The sequence below is a fragment of the Crotalus tigris genome, unplaced genomic scaffold (genome assembly GCF_016545835.1).
Source record: "Crotalus tigris isolate CLP2741 ecotype Arizona unplaced genomic scaffold, ASM1654583v1 scf7180000024153.1733885, whole genome shotgun sequence".
NCBI classification, from domain to species: Eukaryota; Metazoa; Chordata; class Lepidosauria; order Squamata; family Viperidae; genus Crotalus; species Crotalus tigris.
The window spans coordinates 1,528,391-1,544,692 of NW_024100414.1; the positions used below are offsets into that span (position 1 = coordinate 1,528,391).

The following is a 16,302-nucleotide window of genomic DNA, read 5'->3' on the forward strand; positions in this document are numbered from 1 at the left end:
TCTCTCTCTCTCTCTTTCTTATCACTACATCTTCTGGTTTTGTGACTCTGCGTTTAATAATCCTTGATTTACTCGCTGCAGACAAGTCCCGAGATTCCCAAGAACACGGCAAGCGTTTTTAAAAAGCGTCTTCGCCAACCCACTCATCCCGGGTGACATGGCATCCCACTCCACACCCCAGAGAAGATTTGAACCTTGCGGTTCTGTAATTACAGACAAGGCTTTTGTCACCGAGACCAAAAGAAAGAAAGAAACACGTCTGACGATGCTTTCTTTCCTTGACTGGATGCTGTTTCCCTTTCTTTGTGAAGATAATGGGAGATGCCAAGGCAGATCCATCTGGCTGGGCTGTCTGGCAGAAACTGGCACATCCGGGGCACGTTTTTGGAGAAATGACAGAATAAACATCAACACAAAGAGGTGGTAAAAAGATGAAGTTGTGTTAGGGGATTTCCCAAAAAAAGGCTCGTCTGCCGTTACTCCGAAGAGTACGTTTGTCTCCAGGAGTATCGTTGCATTAAGTGCTTGGCGTGCAAAGGCCCTTATGAAGCCAGCACAGATCTTCCGATAGCTTGTTTGCTGAATTGTTCACTTTCCAGAAAAATGCTGAAATAACTGACAAATGGCTGTTTAAAAAAAAAAAAAAGCCGAGGATGTTTTAATTGCAGACATTTCATTACCAGACTATGTCGCATCATCAGTGCTAGAAGGGAACGGGATGTATGGAGTGGAAGAGGAGGAGGAGGAGGAGGAGAAGGAGAAGGAGAAGGAGGAGAACAACTATGGGGTCCTTGCTACTCTCTGAACTTGGTTGGGTTCTTGCAAACGTTTTATTACCATACTAAGTAACATCATCAGTGCTAGAAGGGAATGGGTTGTATGGAGTGGAAAAGGAGGAGGAGGAGGAAGAGAAGGAGGAGAAGGAGAACTATGGGGTCCTTGGTACTCTCTGAGCTGGGTTGGGTCCTTGCAAACATTTCATCACCATACTAAGTAACATCACCAGGGCTACTGTACTCTCTAATGTCTGCCTCTTTCCCATCTCTTCCTCTTAAACACTCGAACCATGAAATAGGTGGGATATAAATTTAATAAATAAATAAATAAGCAAACCAACATTGCCCAACCGGTAGCATTTGGATCTGAAACCTGCGAAACTAGCTAACCTCATCAGTTATCGGGTTAGATTCCCCTGCCCATCCCAGCCCCCTTGACCTGTGGTTCTCGTGAGGTTACGGAACCCCCCCCCTCCCTGCTAATCTACTTAGCTCTTCTGGAGCAAAGAATCTAAAATAACCCTTAGAAAGGGCACGTGAAAGCCTGGGTGGTATTCCGATGACTTTAGTCCCTCGAAGCTGTGCTTTTAAAAATAATCTTGTCTTCCTTTCTGGAGGGAAGAGAGCGAGGCCCACGCCTCAAATGGAAACCACGTGGAGAGAATAGAAAGTGCCCCAGACAGGGCCAGACCAGGACTTGCAAGTCCAATGTTTGCTTTAATGGGTGGTACATAAGCGAGGTCACCGGGACCTCCAACCCCCGGGACAAATTTTCACTCCTATGGCAAAACTATTTTTCTTTCGTCTTAAATTTCCACGGGCCAGGGGGGTATGTGTTCAAAGTCTTCTGTAGGGGGGGGAAGGGAGACAAAATTGATCTCAAAGGATCTCTTTATCATTTGAAAAACTGCTGAAGGAGACCAGGAACATGACAGCGTGAGCAGCATCAGCAGCCAACACAACAGAACCCGTTGCTTCTTGGCTCTCTCTGCACACACACACGTTACGGAATAATAATTCAGAGATGCTTTTCCAAAAGGTGACTGGACACCGTTTGTCCTGGAAAAAACATTTAGCTTCTCATCCCAGAAGCTTCTTCGTAAGCTTCTTGGATGAGAAGAGAAACATTTTCAAGGGAAAGGCCAACAAAGTCCAGTTGCCTTTTGCAAAAAGCAGCTTTGGGACAACCATCCCTTGGATGATTGAGAATCTCCATAGACAGGAAGGGACCTTGGAGGTCTTCTAGTCCAGCCCACTGCTCAAGCAGGAGACCTTATATCAGTCAGGACAAATGATTGTCCGGTTTCTTCTTTAAAAACCTCCAGTGTTGGAGCACCCACAGTATCTGGAGGCAACTTCCGTTCCACGGATGAATTATTCTCACTGTCAGGAAGTTTCTCCTTCCTTCTAGATTGGGTCTCTCCTTGATAAGATTCCATCCATTAATCCTTCTCCACACTCAAAATTCTTGGCATGTTATAGGCCTGGAAACAAGATGTAATCCTTAGCCAAGGGGATGATAGAAGGTTCCTGACTAAGGATGGTTCTTAATTCTGGGTTTTGTTTTTGTTTTTGCATTTGCTTCTTATGAGATGGAGAGCGTTATGCTTCTGAGATAGATAGGGAAGGTTTCTTCTGTAAGCAGAGAAAGAGTTTGATGGATCTTGGAGTTCCTGCAATCTTGCACCGTGACAACATACCCTTTCTGACCAGAATGGTTTAGAAGAAAACCATTATTCTTCTGTCTTTCAGTTGTCTTCTGTTCAGGTCCGTTTCCATAAGCACCAACCAAGAAATCCCCCACTTTGGGGGGGAAAAGTTAAAAGTGCTGGTGAGGGAAAATATAGATTTAAGTAAGGAAATATAAGCATTCTGTATATAGGTACCTTCACCCCAGGTATGTTATTCAAATGCTGGGGGGCGGTGAAGGCCTTTTCTTGAACCACTGACAGAGTGATGATGCTGATCAAGGTGATCTACATCCTTCAGGGAACCCCAAATTCTTCTCCCTCCCCCAAAAGTAGACGTCTACGGAGATTCTCCATCTTCCAAGTCATAGTTGTCCCAAAGTTCTTTGTTTTGTTTTGTTTTTCCCTTGCAGACATTTCATTTCTCATCCAAGCCTGCTTCGTGAACTGAAGAAGTTTCTCGGATGAGAAGCGAAACATCTTCAAGGAGAAAAAAAAAACAAGATCCAGTTGCCGTTTTGAAAAAGCACCCCCCCCCCAAAAGTAGTTGATACTAGATGCTGCGAACTAATAAGCATTTCGTCCTGAGCCCTAAAAAGGTCCAGTTGATGCAAACCAAAGAGAAACCATCGTACAAACTGATGGCTTCCTATTGGCCTTGGCAGTACAAATTGGTCCATTTTGATGGTGGTGGTGAGGAGGAGGAGAATTTAAAATGGTATCTAGTTGCAGACCCCTCTCTTCACTAGGCCCAGGCATCACACGTGCCCCTTTTAGCTTTGCAAGGATTGGGGGGGGGGACATAAAAGCCTTAAGAGATCCCCTCCCCATTCTCTTCATTGATAGCCAGGAGTGACACCCCAACTAAGAAGGTCAGCCAAAATCAACCTCCATTGTGCCCGTAGCTTGTTCTTCTATTGTTCGGGGGACACACACCCAGCTGAGCTGAATGGAGACGGGGATGGAGTGTCAAGAGAGGTGGGGAAAGACTGGGAGGGGGAACAGCCTCAGGGCCTGATCCCAGCTGTAGCCTTCCAAGCAGTCTTTTGTTGCTGGCTATAAAAGGACAAAGAAAGAACTTTTGTCAGCCGTGGCGGGTGACCTGCTTTCTTTTCTCTTTTTCTCTTCTTCCTTTTCCTCAACCGGATGGCATTCATTCGCTCTTTGGCATTAGAAAATATCAAGCATAGCCCCCCCCCCATCTCCTCTACTCCCACCCTTCACCCCCTCCCTGGAGAAGCAGCCTGGTAATAAAAGAAAAGGGTGGTGTCATCTTTTCATTGTGACTCAGAACTCTTGAGTTGGCTTTGAAGCTGCCAGAAAAGGTCTCGCAACTCCAAGCAGAGGACCTTTCAAGGGCCAGAGATGCAGTGTACACCTTTCAAAACAACAGCAGACAGCAGCAAAAGTGACCCAAGGACTCCACTGTCCGTAGTAGAGTCGTTCCTTAAGTTCTCGAAGTTTTTTGGAAGCGTTGGTTTTAAAGCTCGGGAAATGGAATCACATCTGTCTGACAGAAGGTAGCTTCTGTCCAAGATATCTTGCAGGCCACATCTGAAGTTGGCTACAGTGGTTGGTGACATCAGGGATAACTTGCTTCCTCCTACTCTGGATGTAAGAATGACTCTGGGAGAAGGGGTGATGAGGGATAGAGATGCTGCTTAGGGAATGTTCAGATAAGGGAAGGCATAACCCACAGTTGCATAAGGGAGTTGCATAAGAGAGAAACACCAAGGAAATTCCCTTTCAGTGTCTCAGGTTGTAAAAGAGGATGGATGGAGAATTGTAGACTTGCAAGACGGTCTTACCGGAAAGTAGAATTAGCTCATTTCTTGTGTTTCCCTGTCTGGTCTAACCGAGGAAGGCTGACGATTCAATAGAGAGCCATCAACCCAGCCATGGTCTTCAACCACTTGCAGCAACCATGGTAGGCTAATGTTACAGCCTCTGAAACCTGGCAGAAACTCAGAGGAGGATAGATAGAAGGCAGTCTGTTCAGGAGAGCTCGTGTGGGGAGAACGTTCTCAAAGCAAATCTCCTTCAGGGCACATCTCCAGAAACTTTCTCAAATCAAAGTGCCAGAACAGGAGTTGGAGACCTGGTGTTCCCTTCACAAATTGTCTGTGAGTCACTGCAACAGCCGGTGGGGGCGGCAGCTGGGCTTGGCCAGTTCTGGAAAGCCTGAGAGATAAGCTCATTAGATGTTCACCAAAGGCTTGGTCTACCTCCTACACATTCACACATAGAGAGAGACACAGAAACACCACACCCACAAACACACAAGGTTAAAGGCGTCATTTCCCCTCCCCTAATGTATTTGTGGGTTTCCTAATAGAATAGAATACATGGATTCTAGCATGGATGATGTTACCTGGTTTGGCAATGAAAGGTCTGCAAGAAAACCACCAAGCTTAGGGAGCATTAAGGACCCCACAGCCATTCGCCTCCTCCTCCTCCTCCTCCTCCTCTCCACAAACCCCACTTCCTTCTAGCATGGATGACGTTACCTGGTTTGGCAATGAAAAGTCTGCAAGAAAACCACCAAGCTCAGAGAGCACCAAGGACCCCAGATTTCAACCTTGAGTTACAACTATTCTGTTCTATCTGAAGGTTATACTATTGGTTGAAATCTACTTCATTCTTAAGAGACCCAGCTGAAAATATCCATCTCAGTGAAGGTGCCATTTCCTTGCCACCCACTAGCAAACTGCCACCCAGCGATTGCGCCAAAGGAACACTAGCAAAAACAAAAAAAAACCCCACACAACTCATCAGGAGATGGTGTCTCCACAGCTAATTATGCACGAACCTACCGCCTGTCGGCTCCACACTGCCGGTGGAAGGAGAGAGTTTTGCTGACAAGGAAAAAGAGATTTGCTGTTCCTCCCTTTGCTAAATGCATGCAAATCGCTGGAAAGAGAGGGCTCCCCCCCCCTTTTTTTTTAAGGGTGAAAGTCTAGACGTGTGTTTTGCTTTTGGGTGGATTGAAGAACCTCTATGGGAAGCAATATGAGGTCGGAAGGCGGTGCCACCCACATGTCTGCCCATCCCAACATCTTCCACCTATCCAAAAGGGCCACTTCTAATCCCTGCCACACATCGACAATTTTGTACAAGCCGCTTGATCTCCTGTCCTTCCTTTTTCCATCCCAGTAGTAAGAATAAGCCCTACTCGGCCCAGTGACAACTAACCGTAGCATGTCACTCTGCAGTGTCTGGATAAGATTAGTCATAGTTTTCAAGAGCCTCATAACTGGGATTTACACTAATGCGGGTTACATTCAGTGCTGCAGATGTTTATTTTGGAGGAGTAAAATGCCTTGCCTTTTTTTTTTTTAAGAGGAAGAGGCAAATTGAGAGCGATCGATCAGTCATGAAGTAGGTTATTGATACGTCCTTGTTCTTGCTGAGCAGAAAGTGAGGAGGGGACATCGGCTAACGTACCCCGTTTTCAAGAAAAGCCAAATTTATCTCAGATTGGATACTGTCTTCCTTCTGGAGATCTGGATTTGGGCGTTTATGTGCATTTACTAATGGCATCCGTCTAATAATTTATGTGTGTGTGTTTGTGTGTGTATGTGAATAGGTAGGCAGGCAGGCAGGCAGGCAGGCAGGCAGACAGACAGACAGACAGACAGACAGATAGATAGATAGAATCTGAATTACTAATGGTCAAAGCAAATTGGCGGCAGAGAAGAATCATCGGAGTTCAAGGTGGGCGGGACCTAGATCTCTTGTGGGCACAAAGAGACTGATGACGCATTTAACCCCTCCCTCAGGTCAGTCTGGTCATCTCTTACAGTGTTTTTTCCTTAGTTTCCTCTCCTTCCTCTGCAAGTTCCCTGGAATCTCCCCAAAACCAAGCCACAGGATGGGTTGAAAGAGCTGATTTCTGTCTTCTGAATGTGTCCTCCTTTGTCTTCTCCTTCTCCCCCATCCCCCCTGAGTCTCGGAGGATGAGTCAGGGCTTTGTTTTTTGCCAAAAGTGAGTGTGAGAAGCCTCAAGGGCCTCCTAATCAGTAGAAGTCATCTGGGTTGCCTACAAGAGCTGGTGAATGCTTTCTTTCCCTAACTTCAAAAAGCTTGTCATTTTTTTTTCCCAGGCACCTTGTAGGATCCGGAACCCGTTCAGATCAGCCTATCAACCCTTCAGGATCTCTGCTTTGAACATTTTATCCTTGTACTTGGCTCGTGCATCCCCTGCCTCACGCAAACCGAGCGGAAAAGATCTGTGACAACTTGCTTTTTGGAAGGCCAACTCCATGTGCATGACAACACTCTGTGCAAAGCGTGTGTTCGAACAGTCTCTTTGGATAAAAGTCGTAGGTAAGATTTCCAATACTAGATGAAAATATATTTCAGATCAGAGCAATAATATGCATGCTAGCCAGTAGGACATTCACGGATACATCTGTTTTCTCGAAAAATTTCCCCTTCACCCCCCTTCCATCAGAATAAAATACCAAAGAAGTAAAACAATTGAAAAATCAGATGTCTCAGGTGAGATGACCGGAATTTCACAGTATTTGATGAGTGGCTGTTACTGGGTGGGAGTGAGGGATTGCTAGATTGGCTGGGAAACTGTCATAGAATGTTGAAAATAAAGATCATATGATGGTGGCAGCAGCAGCAGCCAGTAGCCCTGAAGCAACCTCAACTTTCCCAAATTCCTTTGAAAGTCATGGGGCCTAAATTTGGATCACGTGACCACAGGGATGCTGCCACGGTTGTAAGTATGAAAAAGGGTCATAAGTCACTTTCCCCCCCCCCCCGTGCCGTTGTAACTTTGGGCAGTCACTAAATGAACTGTTGTAAACTGAGGATTACCTGTCTTAGAAGCTTTAGGTTTCAAGTGACAGAAGGGAAGTTTGTGGCTTGTCTGCTGATCTTCTGCTCCCTTTTCATCTAGGTTTGTCTGCTGATCTCATGGCTTAAAAGCCACGTCCTTGCTAGCCTGGCCTCTTAAGAGAGCCACCACCCAAGATTAGGCCACGAGCCTTTCCCTTGCAAAGAAGATGCATTAAATTACAACCACATCAGGTGTTGTTGAGAAAGACACTGTTTCATCATGCCTCAACAGTCGGTTCGGCAGGCCTCCTGCAGGCGCTACATGTTCCCCTCCCTCCCTCTCCGTGGTTGTTAGGCCCAACTAATGCTTGCTAGGAATGCACATACCAGTGAGATGAAGGGGAGAAGGAGAAGAGAGAACCAAGAGAAGAAAAACAAGCTAGGCAACGTAAGAGTTGCTTCCTGCCACACCTAGGAATCCTGGCGAAGAGAGAGAGAGAGAGAGAAAATTCAGTAGTCACTGGAAGGCATCCCAACCAAGTGCCAAGTTGTATAATTTACCCCGAAGAGGGAAACATTGGGGGAGGGAGAGAAGAGGGGAGGGAGGGCATATTTATACTCCTGAAATTTGCCATAGGTGGAGAAGTGAGGCTATAAAAATTGCCATCTAGTTAGCAGATCTACAAAATAACAAAGTCGGAAGGGACCCTGGAGGTCTCCTAGTCCAGCCCACTGGTCATGCAGGGGACCCTATGCCATTTCAGACAAATAGTTGCCCAATCTCTTGTTTAAAAACCTCCAGTGATGGAGGGAGGTCCCACAACTTCTGGAGGCAAGTCGTTCCACTGGTTAATTTTTCCCCCTGCCAGGAATTTTCTCCTGAATTCCAGGTTGCTTCTCTCCTTCAGTTGTTTCCCTCCGTTGCTTCTTGTTCTGCCTTTAGGTGCATTGAACCCCCTCTTCTTTGTGGCAGCCCCTTAAATATTGGAAGACCGCTATCCTGTTCACTGCTGGTCTTTCTTTTCAGTAGCCTAGCCCTACCCAATTCCTTCCACTGTTCTTCGGAGAAACCGAAATTTCTCCACCGTTCAGTCAGAGCCGAAGAAGCTTCTGGGTTGAGAAGCGAAAACTCTTCAAGGAAAAGTCAAGAAAGTCCATTTGCCTCTTGATGACCTGGATGATGGAGAATCTAGACATTCAGGAATGGAGACGCAATGCTTAGCTCAAACACTGCAGTTCACCAGTACAACCGGCAGAGGCAGCCTTTGCTAGCCCAGCCGGAGCGTTCTTAAAGAATGCATCTCCAATTATAAATTTTGCCAAACCACAGCAAGGAAGTCCGTATTACGCTTCTAAGCTGTGCCAATTTAATGTTGTTGCATTTTAGAGAGTGGTTGAAGCTGGACCACTTCAGAGAGGGCAGGGTGGAAGTTCTGGGAGGGTGGAAGAGGAATTCAAAAGCCAATAACTTTCGACGTTGCCCCGCGCTAAGAGGAAGAATTTTTTTTCCTGCTAAAAATCAAAATGCTTTCGCGTAAGACATTGGAGAAATCTTTCCTAACACCTCCCTGGTTCCTCAAATGTTTCGACGGTTTCATTCACCTGCCGTCAATCACGATCTCGGCAGATCCTAACAAATAGATCCCTGTTAAAGAGATAGAAAAATGGTGTCACCAGCTAACGAAAACACTCATTTGTCTAGGACAGTGTTTCCCAAACTTGACAATTTTAAGGCATGTGGACTTCAACTCCCAGAATTCCACAGCCAGCAATGCTTTGTACAGCTGTAACAATTCATAAAGTGACCATTCAAAGTCACAATGGCATTGAAAAAAGTGGCTTATGGCCCTGTTTCACACTTAAACGACCGTTGCAGCGTCCCCGTGGTCGCGTGATCAAAATTCAGATGCTTCAACTGACTCATATTTACGACGGTAGCAGAGTCCGGGGTCACATCATCCCCTTTTGCAACCTTCCGACAAGCAAAGTCAATGGGGAAGTCCAGATCCATTTAACAACCGGGGTTACCAATTTAAAGTCACTGCAGTTATTCAATTGCTAAAATGGGGCAAAATTCACATAACTGTCTCACTTAGCGACATACATTTTGGGCTCGGTCATGGTCGTAAGTCAAGGACTGCCTGCACAGAGGTAAAAAAAAGCCCTTTGGGAAACTGAGAATGGAGAATGTGCACACACCTACGCGCACACATTGTTTCCTTGCATCTTCCTCCCCTGCCATTCCAATGGCCAGCCAGATGCGTTCTGGAATTTAAGAGACCTCCATGTTCATTTGATTTTAATTTTAAGGGCTTTAAAGGATTCTATTTGTGTCGCAACAGGTAGGCTTCTGTGAAACGAGGAGGGTGAGGCTCAAGTCTTCGTACGGAGCACTGCAAGCAATCCAGCTGGTCTCCATGCCAGTGTGCACAGTTGTGTGAAGCTGTGGGACAGGTTCGAATTGGGTGAGCGAAAAGAAATCTTGGCAGATTGGATCCAACGGGAGCATTTCAACAAATTCTCCCTGACTTGAAACGTATCTTCAGGAACATGCCTGTCTGCCTCTAGTGAACAGGTGAGAATTCATGGGATCCTTGATGAATTCTTCCAGGTTCTTTTTTTTTTTTTACGAGGGTACCAGCGAGTGGCCACGACCGTGTCCAGTAGGAGTGAGTTGCATTTGGAAAGAAAGATCTCGATTAGCCCTTGTGAAGGTCCCCAGGTTAAGTTTCAATGGCTGGCTGAGAGTGGGTAAGAAAAGGGGAAAGGAAAGGAAAGGAAAGGAAAGGAAAGGAAAGGAAAGGGAGAAGGAGAAGGAAAGATGGGAGGAAAAGGAAAAGGAAAGAAAAGGGAGAGGAGGAAAGATAAAGGAAGGGAAACACAACTCTCCATCTTATTCATACCACTCATGACTTTCGTGGACATTTATTATTTGCTCCAAGTTTAAAAGGCCTTTTAACTGTCCTGCTTTTATCCATATCCGGCTTTTTGCATGTGCCCCCTTCTCTTCTCCTTTCTTTCCCGTGTAAACAGAAAGGAGGGTTTCTCTCTCCCCCCCCCCACTCCTGGCACCCACTCTCCAGAGGTGAAGGAGGAAGGTCACCGGCACGCCACCAAAAACGCCTCCAGCCTTACAATCCCCTTGCTCTTGACTTCAAAAGCATCTGTCACATTCCTCAGCCATGTCCCAAGAAGCACTAATAACGCTGAAAAATGAAAACCCGAACAGATGATCCTGATTAGCCATTTGCGGCTATCCTTACACCTCAAGGCGCAGCGTGGAGAGCCTGGGGCCGTCTCATCTCCTGCGCAAAGGTGCAGATCCAAGTAATGGCTCTGGAATGTTCACCTTGGATTCCTCCTCCGCCCCCCCCTCTCCTATAACCCCTCCCTCCCCAGTTCTCGTTTCATTCCTGGCAGCCTGTCTCCAGCATAATCTTCAGAGAAAGTCTGCTGGAAATGTCATTTAAAAAAAAAATGCACCCAAATATATTAAGAGGACGGAGAGGTGGAAAGCTCCTGATGTCACAAAAACCAAAGGGTGGAGAAAAATGCTCAGGGATTCTCTCTCTCTCTCCTACTCTGAACGTGATGGTGAGATTGGCTTTTGAGTTGCTCAGAAAGTTTCTAGCCCTCTGGCTTTTTGGTGGGTCATTGGCCAGCCGTGTTGCTAACTTAACTGCAATGATTCACTTAACAAGAAGGTGGTAAAATGGGACAAAACTCAAGAACTGTCTTGCTTAGCGATAGAAACATTGGGCTCAGCTGTGATCGTAAGTTGAGGACTACCTGTATAGGATCTGAGAAGAGAGAGAGAGGAACATCAGGGACATCCGCTCTCAATATATTTGATCAGAACTGAGACATCGATGAGTTACAGACCAGGTTTCAAGTTCAGAGTGGAAAACAATCCATTCCCATCCATCAGGGCAATTGTTCCGTTCATGGAACGGGGAAGGACAAGACTCTTCTTGAAGCGTCCTTCAATAAATCCACTCTGAAGGTCTGGAATCGATCGGCGTCTGCCGGTTGTCTGCCCCGATTATGCTTTTTTGCCAATATTCTTATAATTAGCAACTTTAGAAGAGGCAGCTTCGGGTTTCATCTTCCTTCTAGTCAGGCTTCCAGGCTTGCACGATTTCCTCTTTAGTATTCTTAGGTCCTAAACATGGGAGAGGTCTACTACCTACTTCAGTAATCTATCCAACTGGAGAGAAAGACCAAGGTAACAATAAAGGAGAATATTGGTAGCTCAGGGTTGAAATGAGAAGTCCTTGGTGCTCTCTGCACTTGGTGGTTTTCTTGCAGACGTTTCGTGACCCAACTAGGTAATATTATCAGTGCTAGAAGGGGGTGGGGTTTGCTCTCCATTGGACAGATTGTAGGAAAAACAGGTGCCTGATGGCTCCGTTCCAGCATTTCCCCCTAAATGTTGGTTTCCTAAGTAGAAATTCTTATTCTTTGTTTTCTCCTACCCACCAATTATTATCAGAGCTCAAACAATCCAGGACCAAAGTTTCTCGGCTTCACCTTTTCTTACCTACCAGATGTTGCCAGATGCTGCTTTTCGGACGCGAGGGAAATTGCGCCTTCCTTCGAACCGCCATTCCGCTCTCCCTTTAACTCAGCCGTAAAGGGCCTGGCTTTAATTGGCAGTTCCCCTTAAGCATGTGTTTAATTCCACCCTGTTGGGAATACAGCCGCTCGCCTTAAATAATTGAGTGACCACAAGATTGGTTAGTTCTGTTTTCATGACCCGTATTGATTTAAGCATAGTTAATCCCTTCAAACATCCATGTCTCCTAAGCATCTGATGGCTCTCTTTAGGGCTATAACCGCCTTGCCGTTAGATTATTTCACATCAGGCATAGTAATGCCACGATAAATCCATCACGCCCGCCCGTGCTTCGCCAAGGCAAGCACCAGATGGGGACCAGCTTCCTCACCGTTAAACTCTTCATTCCCCCCCCCCCCTAGCGGAAGACAAGCGGGTGAATATGTTTTATTAATTTATTTCTCTCGGTTTCCCCTTCTCCTTCCCCCCTCCCCTCCTTTTGTTCACCCGTCCATAAATGAGCTGGCTGGCAGTGACATTTAAATAATCGCACACCCAATTAAGCCGGCAGATTAGAAAGGGCGAGAAAAACCAATAGGGGGGCTTGTAGTTTTGCGGGCGTAATGAGAAAACCCCACTACGGAGGGCAGAATCCATGTTTAACAAGCCACCCGATGGACGTTTCTTGACAATAGCCACAACTCTGCCCTGTCGGTTGGCAGAAATAAGATAAACAGTTCTGACGTTGACGTATTTTGTGGTGCCAACAATAAATGGGATAGCGATGGAGGAGGATATTTGTAACCGTGGGGTCCTCTCTGAGATTGGTGGAGGCGTCTTTCTCTTTTTTGGGGGGAGGGGAGAGATGTTTCATTACCCAACTAGGGAACATCCTCAGTGCTAGAAGGGAGTTGGGTTTGTGGAGAGGAGAGGAGGAGGACTGTGGGGTCCTTGGTGCTCTCTGAGATTGGGTGTTGATTTGCAGATGTTTATTATCCAACTAGATTATATCATCAGTGCAATGAAACATCTGCAGAAAACCACCAAGTTCAGACAATACCAAGGACTCCAATAAATGAGTTACTGGGTTCCCCCCCTTTTTTTAATCCACAGGCAAAAAGGAGTGTCCTTATACAACAAAATTCTCTCTCTCTCTCTCCCTCCTCCTCCTTCTTCTCCTTCTCCTTCTTCTTTTCTCTGTCTCTGTCTCCCTCCCTCTCCTCCTCCTCCTCCTCCTCTTCCTCTTCCTCCTCCTGCTCCTCCTCCTCCTCTTCCTCCTCCTGCTCCTCCTCCTCCTCCTCCTCCTCCTCCTCCTCCTTCTTCTTCTTCTTCTTTTCTCTCTCTCTCTTTCACACACACACACACATACACACTGTTTTCTACTTCAACTTGCAACCCAAAGGGGAAAGAAATAAGGCCTCAGATTGTGTTGCATCGGGGCAACAGTGGGTGTTTCTTTAATACAGTAGGGAAAGATTGTGCAGCAATGTATGGGCTGGGTAGAAGAAGAATGGAGAGAAGGAGAAAGAAAAGCAGCAGGGGAATAAAAAGGATGAGTCCTCTTCTCAGATTTAGAGCAGCCCACCGTACTGGAGCTGTGCACGTGAGGATGGTTTCCCATCCCTGATTTAAGGAACTTCTGGAGATTTTAAAAGGATGATGGCTTCGAATGTCACCGTTTATCCCTCCTGCTGTCCCCATCTATATTCCTTGAGTTAGAGCTTTCTTCTCTTGTGAAGCCAACAGACAATTAAGCGCATCAGGAACCCTGCAGAATGCTCATTTATTTTGCCGATATTGTTTCCAAGTCATCAAATATGCATGCAGTTGATGAGCTAAAGGGGGAAAAAAAGATGTAAAAGTTGCATCTGGGGGGTTAGGCAGTTCACATCAGAAAAATAGAAGATATTCCACTTCAGTCTACAAGAACTGAGCTGAAATTCCCCTTTTCTCTGGTTCTTTGAAACAAAAATAGGCCTTTTTTTCCCGATGCCCTATGTGGAGATCCATTTGTTTTTATTTTCATCAAGAAAAATGGAAAGAAATGAGAATATCTCAGGGAGGGGCCAATGCATTGTTTGCTCTTTCCTGCTACGCCCTTGGATTTGCAAAAAATAAAATAAAATAAATGCAAGCATGATCTCTGAGCAGAATAACAGAATAATAGAGCTGGAAGGGACCTTGGAGGTCTTCTAGTCCAACCTATACCATTTCTTTTCCAATCTCTTATTAAAAAGTGTTTTTAGAAAACTCCAGTGTTGGAGCATTCACCGCTTCTGGAGGCAAGTCGTTCCACTGATTAATTGTTCTCACTGTCAGGAAATTTCTCCTTATTTCTAGGTTGCTTCTCTCCTTGATTGGTTTCCATCCATTGTTTCTTGTCTGGCCTTCAGGTGCTTTGGAAAATAGGCTGACCCCCTCCTCTCTGTGACAGCCCCTCAAATATTGGAAGACTGCTATCATGTCTTCCCAGGTCCTTCTCTTCATTAAACTGTTGTTGTTGTTGTTCTTGTTAATTGCGAAGTCGTGTCCGACCCATCGCGACCCCATGGACAATGTTCCTCCAGGTCTTCCTGTCCTCTACCATCTTCTGGAGTCCATTTAAGTTCACACCTACTGCTTCAGTGACTCCATCCAGCCATCTCATTCATTAAACTAGACCTACTCAATTCCTGCAACCGTTCTTCATATGTTTTAGCCACCATTCCCTAATCATCTTTGTTGCTATTCTTTGCACTAGAGTCTCAACATCTTTTTTATAGATGTTTACAACCGAATTTGGGGTGGGGGGATTAAAGAGTCTAAATAATTGATCAGAGTCTGCAAGTACCATGCTTTTATTTTGGGGGGAGAGAGAAGAGACCCTCTGGAAAAATCAAACTCCTTTGCTGTGCATCAGGCACATTCATCCTCTTCAACCTGTTGGAGAGACACCTCGGCATGTTTTCAGCTCTCGTAATTAGCCTTGGCAATGAGAAAGAGACAAGACCTTGTTAATGGGATTAAAAAGCTCTTTTCTTGACACCCTTTGAGTGACAGCAGCCATGGCGGCCTCATTGCCCATCAAAGCTGGAAGGAAGGAATGATGACACCTCCACAGCTGACAGAGACGTGTTGCAACTGGCCTCTTTCAGCGTACAGATAAAGCCAAGCCTGGCAGCTCATGCTTGGAGACGCCAAGCCAGTGAGGAACGAAAGACGAGGGCTTCCAACTAAGGTCAAGGAAGCTGGCTACTCAGAACCTTCCCCAGGTTCTGAAGCCTCCACAGCAGGCTTGAAATGTTTGGGGAAAAACATTTAGGACCTCTTCTCTTTGATGGTCTGAAAGCTTACAGGGTTCCATCAAACCATAATTGCTCCTGGGGGCTGAAGGCAGTAACTCTAGACTCGCCTCTGATCTGCTATCTAAACTTCTGATCACATTTCTGATGCTCAGGTCTTGTTGAAGTCATGAAGGCCAACTCTTCCTGGTGCAGGAATCCAATCAAAGCATCCCTGACAGACACCTCTGCCCAAAAGACCTCCTGGGAAGAAGGGATTGGCTCCAGTGTCAAACTGTTTTTACTCTTGGGTAGTTTTCTAACATTTGATGAGAACCTGCCTTCTCGTAACTTAAGACGGCTGCTCCGTATCCTACGAAAACATGTTGTGGATTGCTTCTGGTTGACGTCCCCCTCAGGCATTTCCAAAGATCTATAACGTCCCCCTTGGCTGTCTCTTTTCAAAGCCATCGCCCTTCCAGTCTTTGGTACGCTCACCTGCCATTCAGTGGGAGCTGACCTATGACCGGTCAGTTGAATGGCCCACATGTTGCTGAGCCAGTCAAGAAAAACGAGTCATTCTCCAGTGTCCTAGTTAAACAAGCCGATGAAGGTCTGGATTGTGATAAAGAAAGAAAGAGAGAGTGATAGAGAAAAAGAGAGGAGGAGGAGGAGGAGGGTGGGGAGGAGGAAGAAGGGAGAGAGGGAGGGAGGGAAGAAAGGAAAAGGAAGAAAGGAAGGAAGGAAGAAAGGAAGGAAGGAAGGAAAGAAGGAAGGAAGGAACAAGAAGAAGGAAGAAAGGAGATGAAGCAAGGAGCAAGAAGAAGGAAGGAAGGAAGGACGGAAGGAAGGAAGGAAGGAAGGAAGGAGCAAGAAGAAGGAAGGAAGGAGATGAAGCAAGGAAGGAAGGAAGGAAGGAAGGAAGGAAGGAAGGAAGGAAGGAAGGAAACTCAAGGGAACCATCCCTGCTGTTTAATTTGTTTAAACCAAACTCTTAAATTGAAGACCAGCTAGATTGCCAGCAAGGCTAATTCCACGGGTCCCCCCTTTTTTTTCCCACCCATCATCCTTCACCCGATCAACATCTCTCCAGCGCAGGAAAGACAGATCGGCCGGGTCAAAGAATAAAATGTGTCGTCCCGTCCCGGGGAAAGAAGCAAAAATGCAAAAACGGCGGCAAGCACCTGGAGAGCAGAGGCTCATAAGCCCGTCTGCAGGAAAGGCAGTCTGTCAAG

The 16,302-nt window shown here is 46.1% G+C and overlaps 1 protein-coding gene across 2 annotated transcripts in view; it reads left to right on the forward strand.

The window, feature by feature from the left end:
- LMX1B (LIM homeobox transcription factor 1 beta) overlaps positions 1 to 16,302 on the forward strand; it is a 194,210-nt gene that overhangs the window by 120,157 nt on the left and 57,751 nt on the right. For both annotated transcript variants that reach the window (XR_005554238.1, XR_005554240.1), the window contains 2 exons: positions 6,568 to 6,790; positions 9,595 to 9,827. The gene's annotated coding sequence lies outside the window, so the exon portion shown is untranslated. The remainder of the gene's footprint in view (positions 1 to 6,567; positions 6,791 to 9,594; positions 9,828 to 16,302) is intronic.